At 39.8% G+C, this 17,163-nt stretch overlaps 1 protein-coding gene across 2 annotated transcripts in view; it reads right to left on the reverse strand.

The window, feature by feature from the left end:
- snphb (syntaphilin b) overlaps positions 1-17,163 on the reverse strand; it is a 1,167,912-nt gene that overhangs the window by 690,237 nt on the left and 460,512 nt on the right. The gene's annotated exons all lie outside the window — the stretch shown is intronic.

A 17,163-nucleotide genomic window follows, 5' to 3' on the forward strand; every position in this document is an offset into this window, starting at 1 on the left:
CCGAAATGCCTCAATATGCAAGACTAGATGACTTTTCTTGGTTTATAACATCCATCCATCCATCCATCCATTGTCATCCACTTATCCGTTACCGGGTCGCGGGGGCGGCAGTCGCCACCCAAATCACACTGCACCATACCAACCCCCCTAAACCTTCCTGCAGGTGGTGAGTCCACTGGAAGGTACCAACCACCCTAAGTGGGATTTGACCTTGCCCAGGAGACCTTCCACACCAATAACAGAGACATTGCCTCTGGGCCAAAGCGCCACTGGTTTATAACAGTCGTCGGTATTTCAGATATATTGTATATAGAATACGTAGAACTCCTCTTTTCTGCTCGTCAGGTGTGACCACATCTGTGTTTATTTAAAAAAGCTTGACAAATTAACAGTTCCAGCTGAGAATGGTGAAGAGGAGATACTTGATTAAGCAGAATGAAGGGGCCAGGCTGGTATTAAGTATAACAGTGAGCATCTTTTCTTCCTTCCTCTTCCTGCTCTGCCTCCTCCAGCCCATTCTCCTGGGACAGGCAGAGAGAGAGAGATATCTGCACTCAGCATCTAATCTTACTACCCTCTTTAAAGCACCCTGGAGTATCCTCTCCTTGGCCGACACAAGTAGAGAGCCAGAAATTGACAGGCACACAGTGGGCTAAACCCCAGCACCCCAGCAGGCTGTAGCAGTGAAGGCAAAAAAAATCTCTTTAGTCCTTAGTCAACCAAAAACATCTGCAGACTTCTCTCAAATTGTCTTGTCTTCAAAAAGGTCAACAAGTAAAATAAAGAAAAACTAAACTAACATACGTTTAATGAGGTCAGATACACACAGCTGCTGCCCCCTGGCAAACTCTTCTGATTTATTAAGGTAGACTGATAAAGCAAGAAAATATATGAGGGAATAACAAAACAGTAAAAAATGTAAATGCAAGAGGAGGTCTTCATAACTGTTAATAAGAGTCAAGAAACAGGGCCATAAAGCCTAATGATGCAGAAGCTTGTGCTGCAGCAAGCACTTTCTTAGTTTTTGCCTCCCAGGCGACATATACACTGTGTCACTGGCACTGAATGAGCCATGTAAAGACTCACCATTCATCAGAGTAAAATACATGGCACAGCCGCACTGTGTGGATCCTTAAATGTGAAATAATGAATGCAATATAAATAAGACTTTTCTACAAATGATATGTTCACCTGATTACAGGTGTGTAAATCTGAAAAGAAAAAAAATAGAAAAAAAAAGTTAATGTTGCAATCTGATTTGGCTCGACTTGAAGCACAGCACTGCTGCAGCAATAAAGCCAAAAGAGTTTCCAATTATCTCCACCCTGTTAAAACCCAGAGCTGAGAAAAGCCTTTGTGTCCAACGCTGGAGGCACACAGCAACAACAGGAAGTGTATGTGTGTGTGTGATGTAGACAGGACAGCTGGAACAGAGCTTCCGTGTCTGGCAGGGTGCAGTGAAATTCCCTTAAACCAAAGACCTTACTCTCCTTCCTCCTTTCCTGCTCCTCCTTTATCCCTCACTCTTATTCTTTTCCTTCCTTTCTTCTTTGTCTTCCTTCTTGGCCCTGCAGGTAACTGCCATGTGAGCAAGACCCTCATGGGGTGAGCTGACAGTCCAGATAAACGAGTCAACTTCTTTCTTTTGGATGCCGGTACACACACGTACACACACAGCATTCTTTCCCTTTAAAGAAGACTCCCCTTTAACTACATTCTTCAGACACCCTCTAAAGTGGAGTACATGTCCCTGCTCACACATTACACAAAATGGTCTTCCTGAGAGGAAGCATATAGTCAGACAAGGTGAGATTTTTTCAGCAGACGTATAAGCAGTCACAGGAGGTTTACGCTCACACTCTCTCCTTCCTCTCTGCCTCTATTAAGGCTGACGTTGATGAATGGCTTAGATTACAGCACAGACTGGCGCTCAGCTTCATCACAGGATGAATGTAATCAAACACACAGACACAGAGCATCAAGGGAACTTTACTCTCTACAAGATGGAGGCGAGAAAGGTAACAGAACAGACAGGGTTTATCTTTGCTCTGGACTTTTCCTGTCAGACGGGGAAAATAAAGGATTGTAAGGCCGTGAGCACTGCGAATGCACAGACACATTACACTCATTATCAGGAAGGGTTTCATTTATAGTGTTTGGCTATTCAAACATCATTTTGACCAATAATGTGTGCAAATAAATAGCTAACGACACATTTTCGAGAAGGTATATCACAACACCGATCGAATAGAGCATCACTCAAATCCAGCCATCTTTTATTGAGCTGGTGATCGGTCTCTGTCATCACAAAGACTTCTAATCTTAGATCCTTCACCTCCCTGTCAGCTTCTCAAAATGTATAGAATACAATATGACATTTACAAATAAATCACATGGGCAAACATCGGCTACTTTATGGATACACTGTGATGTAAAAAATGTCCAATCTCTGCACATCATCTGCCTCTGTCACCCTATCACCAGCAATCTGCATGTCATTCTTCTCTGTGTACATGAAGCTACTCAGAGGTTTCCCCCCTTTTGTCTATTTTTTAGCTGCTACAGTTCATCATAAGTCCTAAATTCATTCATCTTGTACCACTTCATTCTAATGAGGGTTGAGGGAGAGGCTGGAGCGAGGGAGTACACCTGGACAGTTCACTCGTCCATGACAGTGTCACCTATAGAAACAAACCACTCACATCTTTATCAGGAGAACATGCAGAAAGATTGGAAGGAAATCTGCAAACCAGTGTTGTTACTGTTAGTCAATAGAGCTAACTCCTCTGGCTCCTCCTCTCTGATCCTCCTCTCCACTGAGGTCACTTACATTTAAAGGTTGCACAGACAAATGCCTACAAGAACATTTCATGAGTTAAACTCAGCTTTCACCTGTTGACCTCTGCCAGTCAACCTGGCACAACAACTTGTGTTATCCATCTATAAGCAAATCTATAAGCCTCTTTGTCTCACACACAATGAACAGTCACCAGGATAAAATACAGTCCTGGTGGCTGTGGAGCTGTCCGTGGTGCTGAATTCAAGATCTACAGCCAGCAGTGAATTCCAAAGAATTTCATTTTTCATTCTTTAAATATACAGGATAGAAAAGAAACATGAAACGACTCATGTATAGTGTGAAAGGGGAATTTTGTATAATTCTAATAATGGCAACATTCTGACTGTATTACCTCAAGATCACAGTAGCCAATCAAAGCCATGTATTTACAAACACAGGCTTTTTAATATGAACATTTGTAATCAAAGCTGATCAAATATGATAAATAAAACATTTACAGTAAAAATATTAATGTATATGAAATGAATAAGGTTCAGGTGTTTTTGATGGTGCTCATGTATTTTGAAACACCTACTTTTTCCTTAACATAGAAAAAAACAGTAGTACATGACATGTTTCTAAACAAGAACAATTTGACCAGTTTACTCTGCAATTCAATTCAAAGTTTGAGTCAACCTTTCATCTCCACTTGCTTGGATCTTTCTACGGTGACTGCAGCAAAAAAGATGTGTCTGCTGTAGAATACCCTGCAGAGGCCTCTGACAGAAGAAGACACAGATTTATGAGTATGAAGTCTTATCAGATGCCCAAACACTGCACAGCCATTTGTAAAATTATGAGCCAGCAAGAATTGTGAGACGGAGTAGATGTTCCAGCAGCATTTCTGACATCCTCACAAGGCTCTACTGTACACAATACTAATGTGCTGTTCACAAAGTAATCAAACAGCAAGGAGAGCTGGTCATTTATCACTGGCTGTTCTAAATAGTCCAGAAACCTTCTTCACTGGAGCCTTCTATGTAGCTCACCCACCGTGCCAGGATTATTTTCTTCTTATCATGCCTTCTGTTCTCAATCACCTGCCTTTGTAGGTTTTTTTTTTGCAGGAGACCATGGGAAGTGCTAAATGGGAGCTAAATCTGTTTCCTTTTCTTTTGCATTGTATTTCATAACTAAACTGACAAAATGTTACTACCTGTGAGTAAATACTACACAGAAAAAAATTAATACTTTATGTTTTTCTCTTTTGGTATAAATACATTTTATAATCAGTATTTACAGGCTACATAAGTACCTGATATTCACACTTAATGAAAATCTGGGAAACTGGACCCTGTCTTTGGACAGAAGAAATTTTAGCTTTGAGAAAAAAAACTAAGTGGAATGTGATATGCAGCAATACTGGGGCTTGTTAAGAGTCTAAAAAATAGAATTTACCAATGCAGAGTAAACAAAAAGTACAACAGAGTAGAATAGACTAAATTGCCTATTTGAGGAATCTAGTCTTGGAAAGTATGCTTTTTTATTTTTATTACTTCCAAACTAATGTATTATAAACTATGACTTACAAATCATAGTTTGTAAATGTAGTTGTAGTTCGTAAATTGCAAATGTGGCTTCACTACGACAGACCGGAGAATATTGGTAACAGAATCAAGATTGTCATCAGAGATTCAAGTTCTAATCCTTTCTCGGTCAGCTGTTTGTGCACTCCAAGATAATACTGTATAAAAATCACTCCATTGGCTACTAGTCTACAAGTGAATAGTCTAACCCTAAATAGTTGTCACACCCTGTTGTGTTGACATGTGTCTGTCAGGACTGAAAACAATATTATTTACTTCCGGTTTCCTACACTGTCTATTTTTAATTAATTTAATTTTGTTGATTGAATTGAAGTAGCATTTTTTAAAAGCATTCTTTTTATTAATTTTATTTACTCTATTTTAATCAAACTGTTTTAATACCAATGTTGTCCTGTCTTTGTAATGCACTGGCAGTTGAATCGTGCTTTACAACTAACCTGGCCTTACCTTTACTACATCATACTGTGCTACCAATTACCTGTTGGCCTCAGACAAGAAAAGACAAAAAATAAACAAAAATAGTTTACATTTTCAACATTAAACGTTTAATTTAAACCTTTAATTGCTGTAGTTGCTCACCCTTGGCTCAGCTCATTGGCCCAGAGGAGGAATGGAGACTTGGTTGATGACACGGTTGTAGAAAAAGTTTGGAGTCAATGCTAACACTTGGCCTACTTTCCAAAAGTTGTTCAAAATTAAACTTAAAGTTGAAAATGATATCAAAGGTGAAATATATATGTATATATGTATATAGAGTCTTTTCATCTCTTCATCTCATGGATCATCAGTGACAGTTCTGCCACATTTACACATCCAGAAAGAGGGAAGAAGAAACGAGGAGGGAGAAGAACGGGACACAGGCCAAAAAAACAAAGAGTATAACATTGTTGCAGCAGATTAAATAAGACGAACAGTGTCACGTCAAATAGGGACACATCACATCAAGCCTCCTCACAGGAACACTATGGTGTCACGCCGCAACAACTCTCTAAAAACAGAACCAACAGAGTCTTCGCAGAACTAATCAGAGCTGACGTTGGGAATACACCTCCTCTGTTGTAATCCATTTGCAGCAATAACACTAAGCTCCATCTGCAGGAGATTTCATTTGCAGCACGGCTGTTTGTCTTCTCGTAACTACGGTTTAAATGAGCTAATGAGCTTGACATATCACTCAGCTCAGGACAACAGCACGACATCAGAGCTAATCAAGGCTTCACCGCTACAAGTACAATAACATTTGAATTACCAGGAAACATTTCATTTTCAGAGCTAACTCAAAACTAATGAAACATGCATCAAAGCATGAAATCAGACTGTTGACTATTTTTGATGCGCGCTCTCCTCTGTGCTTTTGAAGATTCCCATAAAAGCTTTGTTTTGATGCTGTCGACTAACTGGAAGTCAACACCTGTAGAAAGATCAACTATCCCGGCCTCAGGATGTGGTCAGATACTGTACACTGCTATAATGTGTGTCCATTAGCTCAGAATCCCCCCTAATAGTGCTGTAGCACTGCTTTTAAACTGAACAAAATCCAATTTGGTGAAGCCTGCCCTGTGTGAGCAGATATGATCTGCTCTCTTCTGATTCTGCTTCAGGAAACTACTGTTTGCCAGGAAATCATTTTATGCTTTTGTGTGACCAAACAAAAGATATAATTTGACAAACTGTAATCCCTTCAGACACTACAAAATGGTTTGAAGGACTTTTTAAACTTGAGACTCTTTTCCAACAAAAATGTGGAAGATTTACTTGACATTTCTGCACAAATAAAAAAGGTTTACTGTGCCCAGGTTGTACAATAATGCGGCTAGGAGTATGATGCATTTGTGCTCTAGGCCTTTGGAAGTCAATAAAATGTATATTGTCTTGTGATGTGCAGGGAATACAGAAGCCACACAGACTGTGGGACTCTATAGCGCAACAACTAAACAGGTGATATAACTGACTTTGTGGACAAGGGCAATGAAAAGAATGAAAATCTAGCTGCCTCCTGCTTACTGACTGGCTGCTTCAGTGTCTTAAACTCTTGAAGAGACTTGTGAAGATTAGCACAAAGGCAGAGTAGTCATTGTTTTTACTCAAACTGAAAAGTAAAGAAAAAAACATGCAGGGGATATCTGAATATAACTGTAATCTTCTGTAACTCAGACAGTGATTTGATATGAAACGTATACTGTAGGTCGCTTTGAGGTGACGTCACAGCCTGTACGTGGTCAGTCATAATGGAAGGTAAGATGCACTGCATAAAACTGAGGCGCAGCAAGGACAGAATGAGTCCTAAATGTCACACTAGTCTATGTTTCCTGCTGCTTTAATCAGGCTGACAGAGAATAAAAGACTAACTTTAGTTTCATAGCTAATTTTTATTAGCAATGGAAAACCAATCACGAGCTGTCCAAGACGTTAATTAAACCTAAAGGAAATAAAAGGTTTTTAAAAAAGAAAGGTTATGTGTTAATTACATCAATTAATTTGTGACGACTAATCCGATTAAAATTCCCAACAAATTTAAACGCATGGAGAGAATGACAAACATTGTATATCCCATCATTCCACTGTCCATCCACTTACTGTTGCATTAATATACAGATGAAACACATGGTGTTATTTACACACAGTGCAGAAATGCATGTTTAGTTTAATAAAGCTTTTTTTTTTAAACCCGTCTCAACAGTCTGCATGTGTTTGAGGAGGTGTCAACTCTGGGCAGCATTTTTATTAATATTAGGTCACCGTACAGAAGCAGCAGAAGTTTGAGGTGTGGAAATATTAAATGTGTAGTTTGGGACACCATATCAGTGCATATTGCATTGACAGTGCATATCAATCTGAGAAATAAATAATGTTAATATAAAATAAGTATGGTCATCAGAACCCCTATTTGTAATTTGTCTAAACAGTATTTTAAATTGAGTTACCTTAACATATTTGTGTACTTGTGTGCTACTTATCATTGTTCAACCACATACTATATGTGTATTATGTATGCATAACATACTGAACAACTTTTACATACAAGTCTGACTCAACACAAAACATGCTTTACCAACAGGAGTCAGTTACTTGGCCTGAAGCAGTCATTACAGTCGACCACCGTTGTGTGTGTGTGTGTGTGTGTGTGTGTGTGTGTGTGTGTTTGACTCTACAATGCCCACAGGTATCAGGCTCAGCAGTCATTTGAAAATACCATGCCAGGCCTCAGAGACAGCAGAGAGCCTATTAGCTGGACATGAAAGACAGAATGTGAGGATCACTGGCAACTGGCTCAAAGTGGGAATCAGCGTGTTAGGATTGAGGGTGTGTTTGTGTGTGTGTGTGTCTAGTCTAAATATACTTCGAAGAACTGCACACATATATTCCACTTAATTTGGCTGGAGTTTGGGTTAGAGCAAAACCAACCCTCCAAACATGGAGACGGCACTCCTGCACCATAAAAAACAGTACGAACACAACCACTGTGTTGAAAAGACACTCTCTCCACAGTAGTGTCATTTGAGTCACTGCAATTGGCCATTACTGCCATTGTAATGAATGAAAACAGTAACTTTGCCTGGATATGGTCACGGCAGCTTTGACATAACTGAGCATGAGTGTCTATATGTGCGGAGTCAAATTTATACTCAAAATTAACTTTAGAGTATCAAGCCGTGTTTAAGGAAGGTAGTAGCAGAAGTGCTCTGGACCCGTCATGATATAATCATTAGTTCTATTGAAGGGTAGCATCTTAATACTTGAGAAAATCTGGATATGATGGCAACTGTTTCGTATATTTTCCCTCAGCAAGACCAGGTGGTTTAAATGCTAAGCAACATAGCTGCTAAATAAAGGCTGATCAGATGAATGGTTGTCAGTAAAATTTGTTTAGATTTGGATCTGTTTATAACCCTGTTTATATTAGAAAACAGATCCAACATTCAAATTTAGATTTCTCACATACATAATCAATATGTTGTCAGGAGTCAAACAGAAGCCACTTTAAGATAATCTGGCTCTGTGGGCCTGTCAGAAAGGCTAACTTAAGGTGAGATGAATAATTAATGAGTGAGCCCTTCATACTGACGTTCAGCTTGAGGAAGAGACTCAAAATGAAAACAACATCAAACACATGAAAGGCTGCATGGGAACCAAAGATTTTACAGTAATCTTCACAGGCACTGTCTGCCATACCCTTGGAGATATGAAGATATGAGAGGCTTCCCGCTGATGATGTGATGAGATCATTCCAAAGGAGTGACCTCAGCATCACGGCACAGAGAAGAGAGAAGAGAGGCGAAGAGGTCCTTCAGAGACTGTTGCCATGGTGAGGCATGACTTGGATGCACGAGAGTGTGGTTGTTCCAAATAATGAAGAGTAATACATGACCACTGACATGGAAATAGAAGCTAATGAATATTAAATATCCAGGCAGTGACAGCTACTATCACATGTCACTTCTCCATAGCAACACAAAGAAAGCCTACTTCAAAATAAGTGCATTTCCCCTTTCATCTTACACTTGCTCACATAAGACACTAAGAATGTGGCAGTGTCACTATCATAATGTACATACTAGGTTTTTAATAGTACAATTAAATATCATTACTTGAAAACTTGAAAAAACCATCACCATAGAACTCCGATGCTAGCTCCTTAGTTTCTAAAAAAGAAAATCCTTTAAAAATATACAAATGTATACACATTTTAGATTACAAAAGCATAAAATGAAAACAATAATAATTACTGTTAACTGGAGCTTCTACATAAACTCTAAATCACAGTCTATTTATAAAGGTGGATCTGCGTGGTTCAGTTTCACTCCGTTCAACAGAAAGAGTGACAGTAATGAAAACCCATTTTGAGAGATTTTTTGTAATTATTTGTTTGTTGTCAGGCTCAGCTCTTGGCAGGTAGCCAAAAGTGTGTGTATGTGTATGTGTGTGTGTGTGTGTGTGTGTATTACACCCCAGTGAAGTTAATGATTATTTTTCTGCGGAGGTATCAGCACAACTCCATTTATAACATCACAGCTGACGAGGCATCCTTGCATCCCATGCTCCATTAAATGCAGCGTTTCTGCAGTGTCCTTGATTTGTCCAAATTGGAGCAAAACAATTAAGTTGTTTTGACTTCTGATATATATACTTTTTTCTCCTCAAATGAATTCTGTGAATTGCCAAAGCCATAGCTAAAAAGACAGCTATAATAAGATATAAGAGATCTGCTCTTCTTATTAAAATCTATTAAATATTAATTGAAAGAAAAAAAGATGCCAACCCCAATGAAACCAATTCATGTGCAGCAACTGGTCCTAGGGCTGGACTTTGGAAATATATAACCTGCTCAACAGGGAGCGCTGCTACTTGAGAGCATTGTAAGGCAGCTGTTTAGAGACTGAAGAGCTTTTTGAGGCTGCAGATGACTGAAGCACTGATACATCAGGTCTCTCTATTCACTCATCTCCATCCTGCTCCCCCGCCCTCCTCTCTCCTCTCTCCTCTCTCCTCTTTCCTCTCTCCTCCTCCTCTCTCCTCTCTCCTCTCTCCTCCCTCAGTGGGGCTGCCAACAGATGAATCCTGCCAAGTGTCTCCCCACACGAAGCCTGTTTCAATGTGTGTGTGTGTGTGTGCGTGCATACAAATTGATGGTAACATTGTCCATAATGTGTCTAATGGAAGATAAGCAACACACTCCCAGACTGGTCTTCACAGCCAAGCTACTCCTGACATCATGCTGAGTACAAGAGAGGGACTCCTCCACAGTCCACACTCTAGCTCACATTCACACATTCACACACACACACACACACAACATAATACTAAGAGCAAAGGGTTTGGGTGATTAGTCTCAAAGCATTTTTTATATCTCTCACATTAATTCCGCCCCTGCTCTCTCTCACTTTCACACACATGCACACACACACACAAACACACACACACACTCTCCAGTTATAGTGCGACATCTAAAAAAAGTGCAGCTTTGGATTTTTGGATTACTCTGCTCAAAAATGCTCACCATCATTTCTCTTCCAGGGGTTTAACCCTCCCTCCCTTCACACAAACAAACACACACACACACGCAGAGACACATGAAGAGAGAAAAGGATGAGCTGGGAAGAGTAAACTTGCAGGGAAAGACAGAGTGAGAGTCCTTGACTGTCGTCTGACCCCACCACAGCTTGTTTGCGCTGATTTTTGAAGAGTTTGCTCTCACTGAGAGGAAGGAAGAGGATTCAGTGTTTATCATCAACAACACAGCCATAAGAGGGGGAGGGCAAGGAAATGATGGAGGACACCATGTCCAGGTTGTCGACAACGAGTACAACTGCTGTCACAGTTTTTTATTCTTAATGTGATCTTAAAAGACACATTACATATTACTCGTACAGATAAAAAGTTTGCAATATGCAATAGTAGTTTGTAATTGAGGTCACATTTCCTTCACTTTGGGCCCAAACAGCCAATGAAAGATGTCTTTGCTGACTGTGGCTGATTAACAACCATCAGAATTTCCAGCACAACATAGTTAATGGTCTGTGACTCCATTCATCAATACCTGGCTATAAAACTCCCTTTATGAGGATATGAGAAACAGGATCAATACGGCATCGTGTCAGTAAGTGGCAGACTGCAACAATACTAACACTCATTAATAAGAAAATATCATGGCTCAGATTGAAGCCTCCTTAAGGAATATGCAGACATATGGCCAGGAGACACAGAGCATTGATTTTAAAGTCCAGAGACGGCCGAGCTGTGTAAAGAGCAGAGGGAAGGTGCACCTACAATAATAATTCCTCTCCTCCCTGTAGTTTGTCCCAGGCTGCCCTGCAGCGCTTGTCTTCTCTGTGACGAGTATATACCGAGGTCAGGACCTGAACACATTGACTCTACCTACTGCTGAGTGCCAACAAGCTTTAAAAGTGACAGCCTGTCCCTCTCTGCTCTGCTTCCTCACCCATCTTCCCTGTTTGTTCTGACACTCTGCTTCTTCCACTTTTACGGCTGTGTGTGAGCAACAGAGACACTGACAGGGGGAGAAAGACACAGAGCACACTGCTATGAACATCTGAGAGGGAGGTTTGAAGAAATTGTCACAGAAAATCAAGGTGAGCCTTTAGCGAGAACGCATGGATGTATAGAAATGCAATACGTTATCTAACAATCTAAAATAAAAAAACTGTTTTTTGTTTTGTTTTTTTGCTTCAGTACGAGACCGTCACCTAGATAGAAACCTGATGGAGGACGTAGAACACTTTAATTCAGTCCATGTCTACTGGGACAGATGGCATGCATTTGTTTGTTTGGTCCAGATTGTCAGATCTTTTCTCTTTTCAATTAACCTTTATATTAGCTAACTTAGTGAACTTTAGCAACTTGTTACTTTTTTTGCTAACTTTTAGGCATTCTAAAGTGGATTTGTTATATTATGTTTACTAACTAACAGTTCCTATATAAGTCGTGTGTGTATAAATATCTTGAAGGAGGTGATAAGGAGGCTGGAAGTCTTATCCATGACAGTCTTTGATTGCATCTCTGCCGGCTCTGGGTTTATACTCGTGCATCAGTCCAATATATTTTCCTGCAGTGCTTTCATAGCAGAGAAGAGTAGCCATGCCTGAAGCCTTTTTTGAATTGTTAGAGAACCATAAAGGATTCTATCCTCACTGACCGGAAAATGGCTCACCTGTTGAATTGAAAAGAAATGGTTCAAATCCAAATCCATGATAGCAGCCACAATGTGATGAGCTTCTCTGTGAATGGACCTCAAAATAGGCTGGAGATTAACGGCTAACCCAGGGTGAAGGTCTACAGGCATCGATAACTACTTATGTCAAAATGGTGAAGTCAAAAAAGCAACGAAAAAACTATTATTATAAAATAATATTATTTAACTGTAAACTGTTAAGTGAATACATACATACATTTAAACATTTATACATTTTCTTTTTTTTTTAATTTTGTGTAGTATTTTTACATCAACCAAAGTGCAAAAAGCGAGTACATGTAAGAAATGGCCATTATTGATACGATTATCTTGGATGGATGGAGAGACAAATAGATTTGAAATATTGAAATATGTAAGACAGGGAACACTGTGATTGCTGCAGAGCACAGGAAGGATGCCAATCGTAAACTACTTTCATGGTGTTTTCCAAACCACTGATATTACTTCAGGCCAACGATTCCAAGGTTCTCTACAGGAGCTGGTCCCCTCGTCCCGTCACTCAAAATAAATCTGCTATCCTCTCTGACTCTGAGCCGACTCCACCCTCTTCCTACTCCTTGCTTTTTTTCTTTCAGTTTTTTTAGGAGTTTGAAAAAATCTTACAATTTGCTACCTTAGATATTTTTTTAACTTTTAATATTGGAAAAAGGGAAAATACGGACCAAGGGCATTGTTGCAGCAATAACTTTTCTAGGAAAGTTGGAATTAAAGTTTGTTTCTTTCACTGATTTCTTTTCTGCATTCATTTGTTAAATTACTTTAAAAATAGTGAAAATAGTGTTAGACATTAAGACATAGACATTAACAGTAAAAACGGTCTTTATACCACTTTTTTTTCTTTAAAAAGCTCCAACACCTTATTGGTTAAACAGTTAATTTTCCTTACCCTAATTAATTAAGTGAATTGATTGGATAGAACAATCTCTCGGCTGGATAACCACATTTTAATTAGCAGTTAATTGAAAAGTATCAATGACTAAAACAACGTCTGTGCAGATTAGGGCCGCTAGCAGCATCGAAATCAGCAATTTCCAAATGGCTGCTTCCTCTCCTAATTTTTCTTATTCTTGCGTTTCCTCAGCAAGCTGCTGGACTGCAATTTGGAACAGAAGGAGAATGAATCATGACACCGGGGGCTCAGAAACCACACATTCTGGTATATTTTGGGTGTTAGAGGAGTGCATCGGTGTCCAGCTGGGGGGAATAAAAGCAACAGTGGGGGTTTTCGATTTAAAATTGGCTCCTGGCAGGCTTATCCTCCTCCTGATTCCAAAATTCTCATCACTTCCACTCTGCAAATCATGACAAATGTGATCCATCTCGTAATAATCCCACTGGATTTAATAGCACGGCCTAATGCATTGTCTTCAGGATGTTTGACTCACTAATGCGATTACATGCATTTCTTGGTGTTTCAATTAGAAATGTATCTCCTAATGTGCTTATATGTGCAGGATGATTCGGATGTAATGGAACACAAACAATGGTATTCACCCACAGTTGTACTGAACGCCCACACACACTCACTGTTCCAAGACATTTGTGCTCAGCTGCACCTTATTCAACTGCCACACACATCAGGATCCTTTGTTATTAATAGAATAATCTGCCGTGTGTGATTACTCATATTGCACCACAAAGCTCACTTTGAATTAATATTTTTCCTCTACATACATAATACACAGGGTGTTTGCAATTTCACAGGAAACATGGTTCTATTATGTGCCTTGAAAGAGGAGGGATGAGTGGAGGAGTCGGTGCACACTTCAGTCTACACCGTATTAAAAGTGTGGTGTACTACAATACCATGGGTCGCTTTTTATTTCAATTCATCAGGTACAATACGATCGTGAGTAAATGGAGTTTTTGTCATGACTAAACAACTCTACTCTACAGCAGCTCCCAGGTACAGCCCAGTGGTCCAGCTTGAACAGGTTTTGTGTGTCAGGTGACTACTGGTGTGAATATTTTTTTTAAATGACCAGACAGGTGTGAAATGTATTTCTTCAGCAAGAACTTCAATTACTAAACAATCTTCAGAGAACTTCTCAAACAAAATAATATAGTTGTCACTTTTAAAGTTACATTTTGCCAGCTACAGCCTTTTGCTGGGATTAAGAAGCACCCTCTCATCTAATCAGTTCTTACAACCAATGCTTTTACTAACTCACCCCAAGATGAGATTTAGGAGGTGGAATAATCAGACCTCACTGAGATCATGTCATTAAGATCCTTTGAGACTTTTTATTTGGCCTGCATCAACTGGCCAATACTAAAAACATCCTGTTTACCAGGAACTGAATGTCTTCACAAAAATCATGCTTTGATACAAACGAGATTTCCTCACACTCGCAAATTCTGCATTTAGCACAGACTCAGCTCATCAGTGTCATGTCAGCGAGGTGTTTGTCAGAACTTGTGATGGAACACATTTACTGAAATCAGTGGAGCTGATGAAAACAGTCAGTCAGTGCCTTAAGGGCGCTCAAGTATTCAGACCTGCTGGCAATAAATTTCACTAAATCTTCGCTTTTCCTTCTCCTCCTACTTTTACACTTCATTTTTTAACCCACAGAGGCTCAGGGACGCTGGCACATCTGCCGTGCCGGAAGCATGAAAACACCTGTAGATATTGGCAGGCTGAGCCAAAGTTGCTGGAACAAAACAAAAGAGAGTCGTGACACTGTGTGCTGTTTAGATGACATGACGTAACCACGTGTAAACACAGGAGGGATGCTGCTGGTGAGAAACCAGGGAGAGATGAAGTCAAATCTGCGCTGGAGTGGAAGTAATCGACTGAATAAATCAACATTAATCTTATTCTCTGCTGTTTTTTATCATTTTATTGTCATATGGCACTGAGGAGTTATTGTGGCATTTTTTTCTTCAATACAGGCTCTTTAGGAGCCTGAAGCTGCCCCCCACTGTAATAAATCACTAGTAAAAAACTAATCCCACAATAATCCCAGTATTTTTAATATACATTTTTCAACTCTTCTGTCTCCTTTCAACTTATATTTCTTTAGGCTTCCTTCTAAATGCTTTGATCTACATATTTTTCTTTTGACTTTTGAATTTATGCACAATGATATTTGAAGTTTAAAAAAATATCCACAAAACACCATTTACAGGGGAAAAAGGTTGATATCAGAGTCAGTAGTTGATGGACTGGATGACGCTGATAGAACAGTAATATCACCTCCACTATCCACTTGTCAGTGAGGTATGCAGAAGGAAATCTCTGAGCTTACAACAGGAAAAAATCTGCCATTAAACACCAGAAACACAACGCTCACTAAGAAGGCTCTCCATTTCTGCTGCAGCATATGAACTGTACTGAGGCGTTGACAACAAAAAGGTCAAATGACCTGGGTTATAACTGAAGCTGGTATATTCTGGGTTATAATCTGGCATAATGATGAACATCACTTAGACACCCAAAAACCTTTATAAGTATTGCCACTGACCATGTCCATCCCCTATGGACACCACAACCTATGCGTCTTCTGGGGGACACCTCCAATAGGACAACAAACCACATGGCTTTGCTCGGGCGATCTCCAACTGGATCATTAGACACGGACATAATTTTCTGTACCAACAGTAATTGACGTCTGTCGTCAGCAGCGCTCAATCCACTACAAATGCATATTCAGGATGTGGTCGAACAGGCAGAATGCATCACAGATGTGCAGCCAACAAAACTCCATCTAACGGCATCTATGCATATTTATCAACATGCGCAAAACATTTCTCTGATCGGATTGAGATACAAGGCACAGAATTTAAAGCACTTAAAGTGATCAATCATGTGAGAACACTAACAACACTTCCGTTGGCACATCCGTTGACGTTCAATCACCTGCTCACCTCATTAGGGACACCGTGCTTGAAACCAAAACCAAAGTATAACTGAATAAATTATAATTTATACAACTCCGATCTTTCTCTTTTCTCGTTCCCAAATGTCACTTAACAAACAAATTACATTTCAGATATGCGCATACAGAGACAATAGCAGAATTTAAAAATAAATAACTGTTTCGAGTACAATGCACTATTGTGCAGAGCTTAGTTGTGTTGCAGATAACAATGCCATGTGCGTTAGAGAAGCGGAGATGTTTGTACTCACCGTCCCCGGAGATGTGGTTCTGTATCTGGTCGTGTCCAGTTTGTCTCACTGTGGACACACTAAGTTGAACGTAGAGTCCCATGTAATGCAAAGTGACCAGCAGCAGCCTGAACGCTCCCATGTTTCTTCTCTTTCGTTGGATCTACTCTGGATCTACTCTGTCTTCTTTCTTCACATCGGTTGGAAGGCACGCCGTCTGATGAGGTGTCTTTGTTTCTGTTGATTTTTTTAATGATTTAATTCCATGCAATTAGTTTAGGAGAGGAGTGGAATTGTCTTGACAGCCAACAACCTCAGCCTGCCGCTTTCAACAGCAAACTGACTGACGCTCTGCTTCTGCTTCACTCGGCTCTATATTAGGCGGAGGGAGACCTTTTCCAAATGTGGAGGTGCCGCGGCACTCAATGATGAACTCAAATTGAGGGAGGAGGGAGAAAACAAAATAAATGAAATATTATTTGATGTTATTGGAGTATCCACCCATCATTCAGTTTATTATTCCCATAGACTGAATGAACCAATCTTACTGTTCAAATTCTAATGATATCAGTGGTTATTTTCAGTCACAGAGGTTATCAGTTTTTGTTTAAAAATAAATGAAGAAGCCTACAGCAGGCATGGGCAAACTATGGCCCGGGGGCCGGATGCAGCCCGTTGGGCTTTTTAATCTGACCCGTTAAACTTGTCCAAATTATATAATATTTGGTATATTATTATTATACTTCTGCCTTTTCCCTTCAATGCCACTAAATGACAGTCTTAAAGCACATTAGCATTTTAGCCTTATGCCAGACTTTTACATGTCATTTATCTGAGTTCACATGAACACTGCTCCTGACCCGGCCGCCCTGTCAAATTTTAGGACCCATTGTGGCCCGGGAGTCAAGTACTTTGCCCACACCTGCTCATCAGTGTTGACTCGTTTCCATTTAAT

The sequence above is a fragment of the Cynoglossus semilaevis genome, chromosome 10 (assembly GCF_000523025.1).
Source record: "Cynoglossus semilaevis isolate Cse_v1.0 chromosome 10, Cse_v1.0, whole genome shotgun sequence".
In the NCBI taxonomy this organism is placed as follows: domain Eukaryota; kingdom Metazoa; phylum Chordata; class Actinopteri; order Pleuronectiformes; family Cynoglossidae; genus Cynoglossus; species Cynoglossus semilaevis.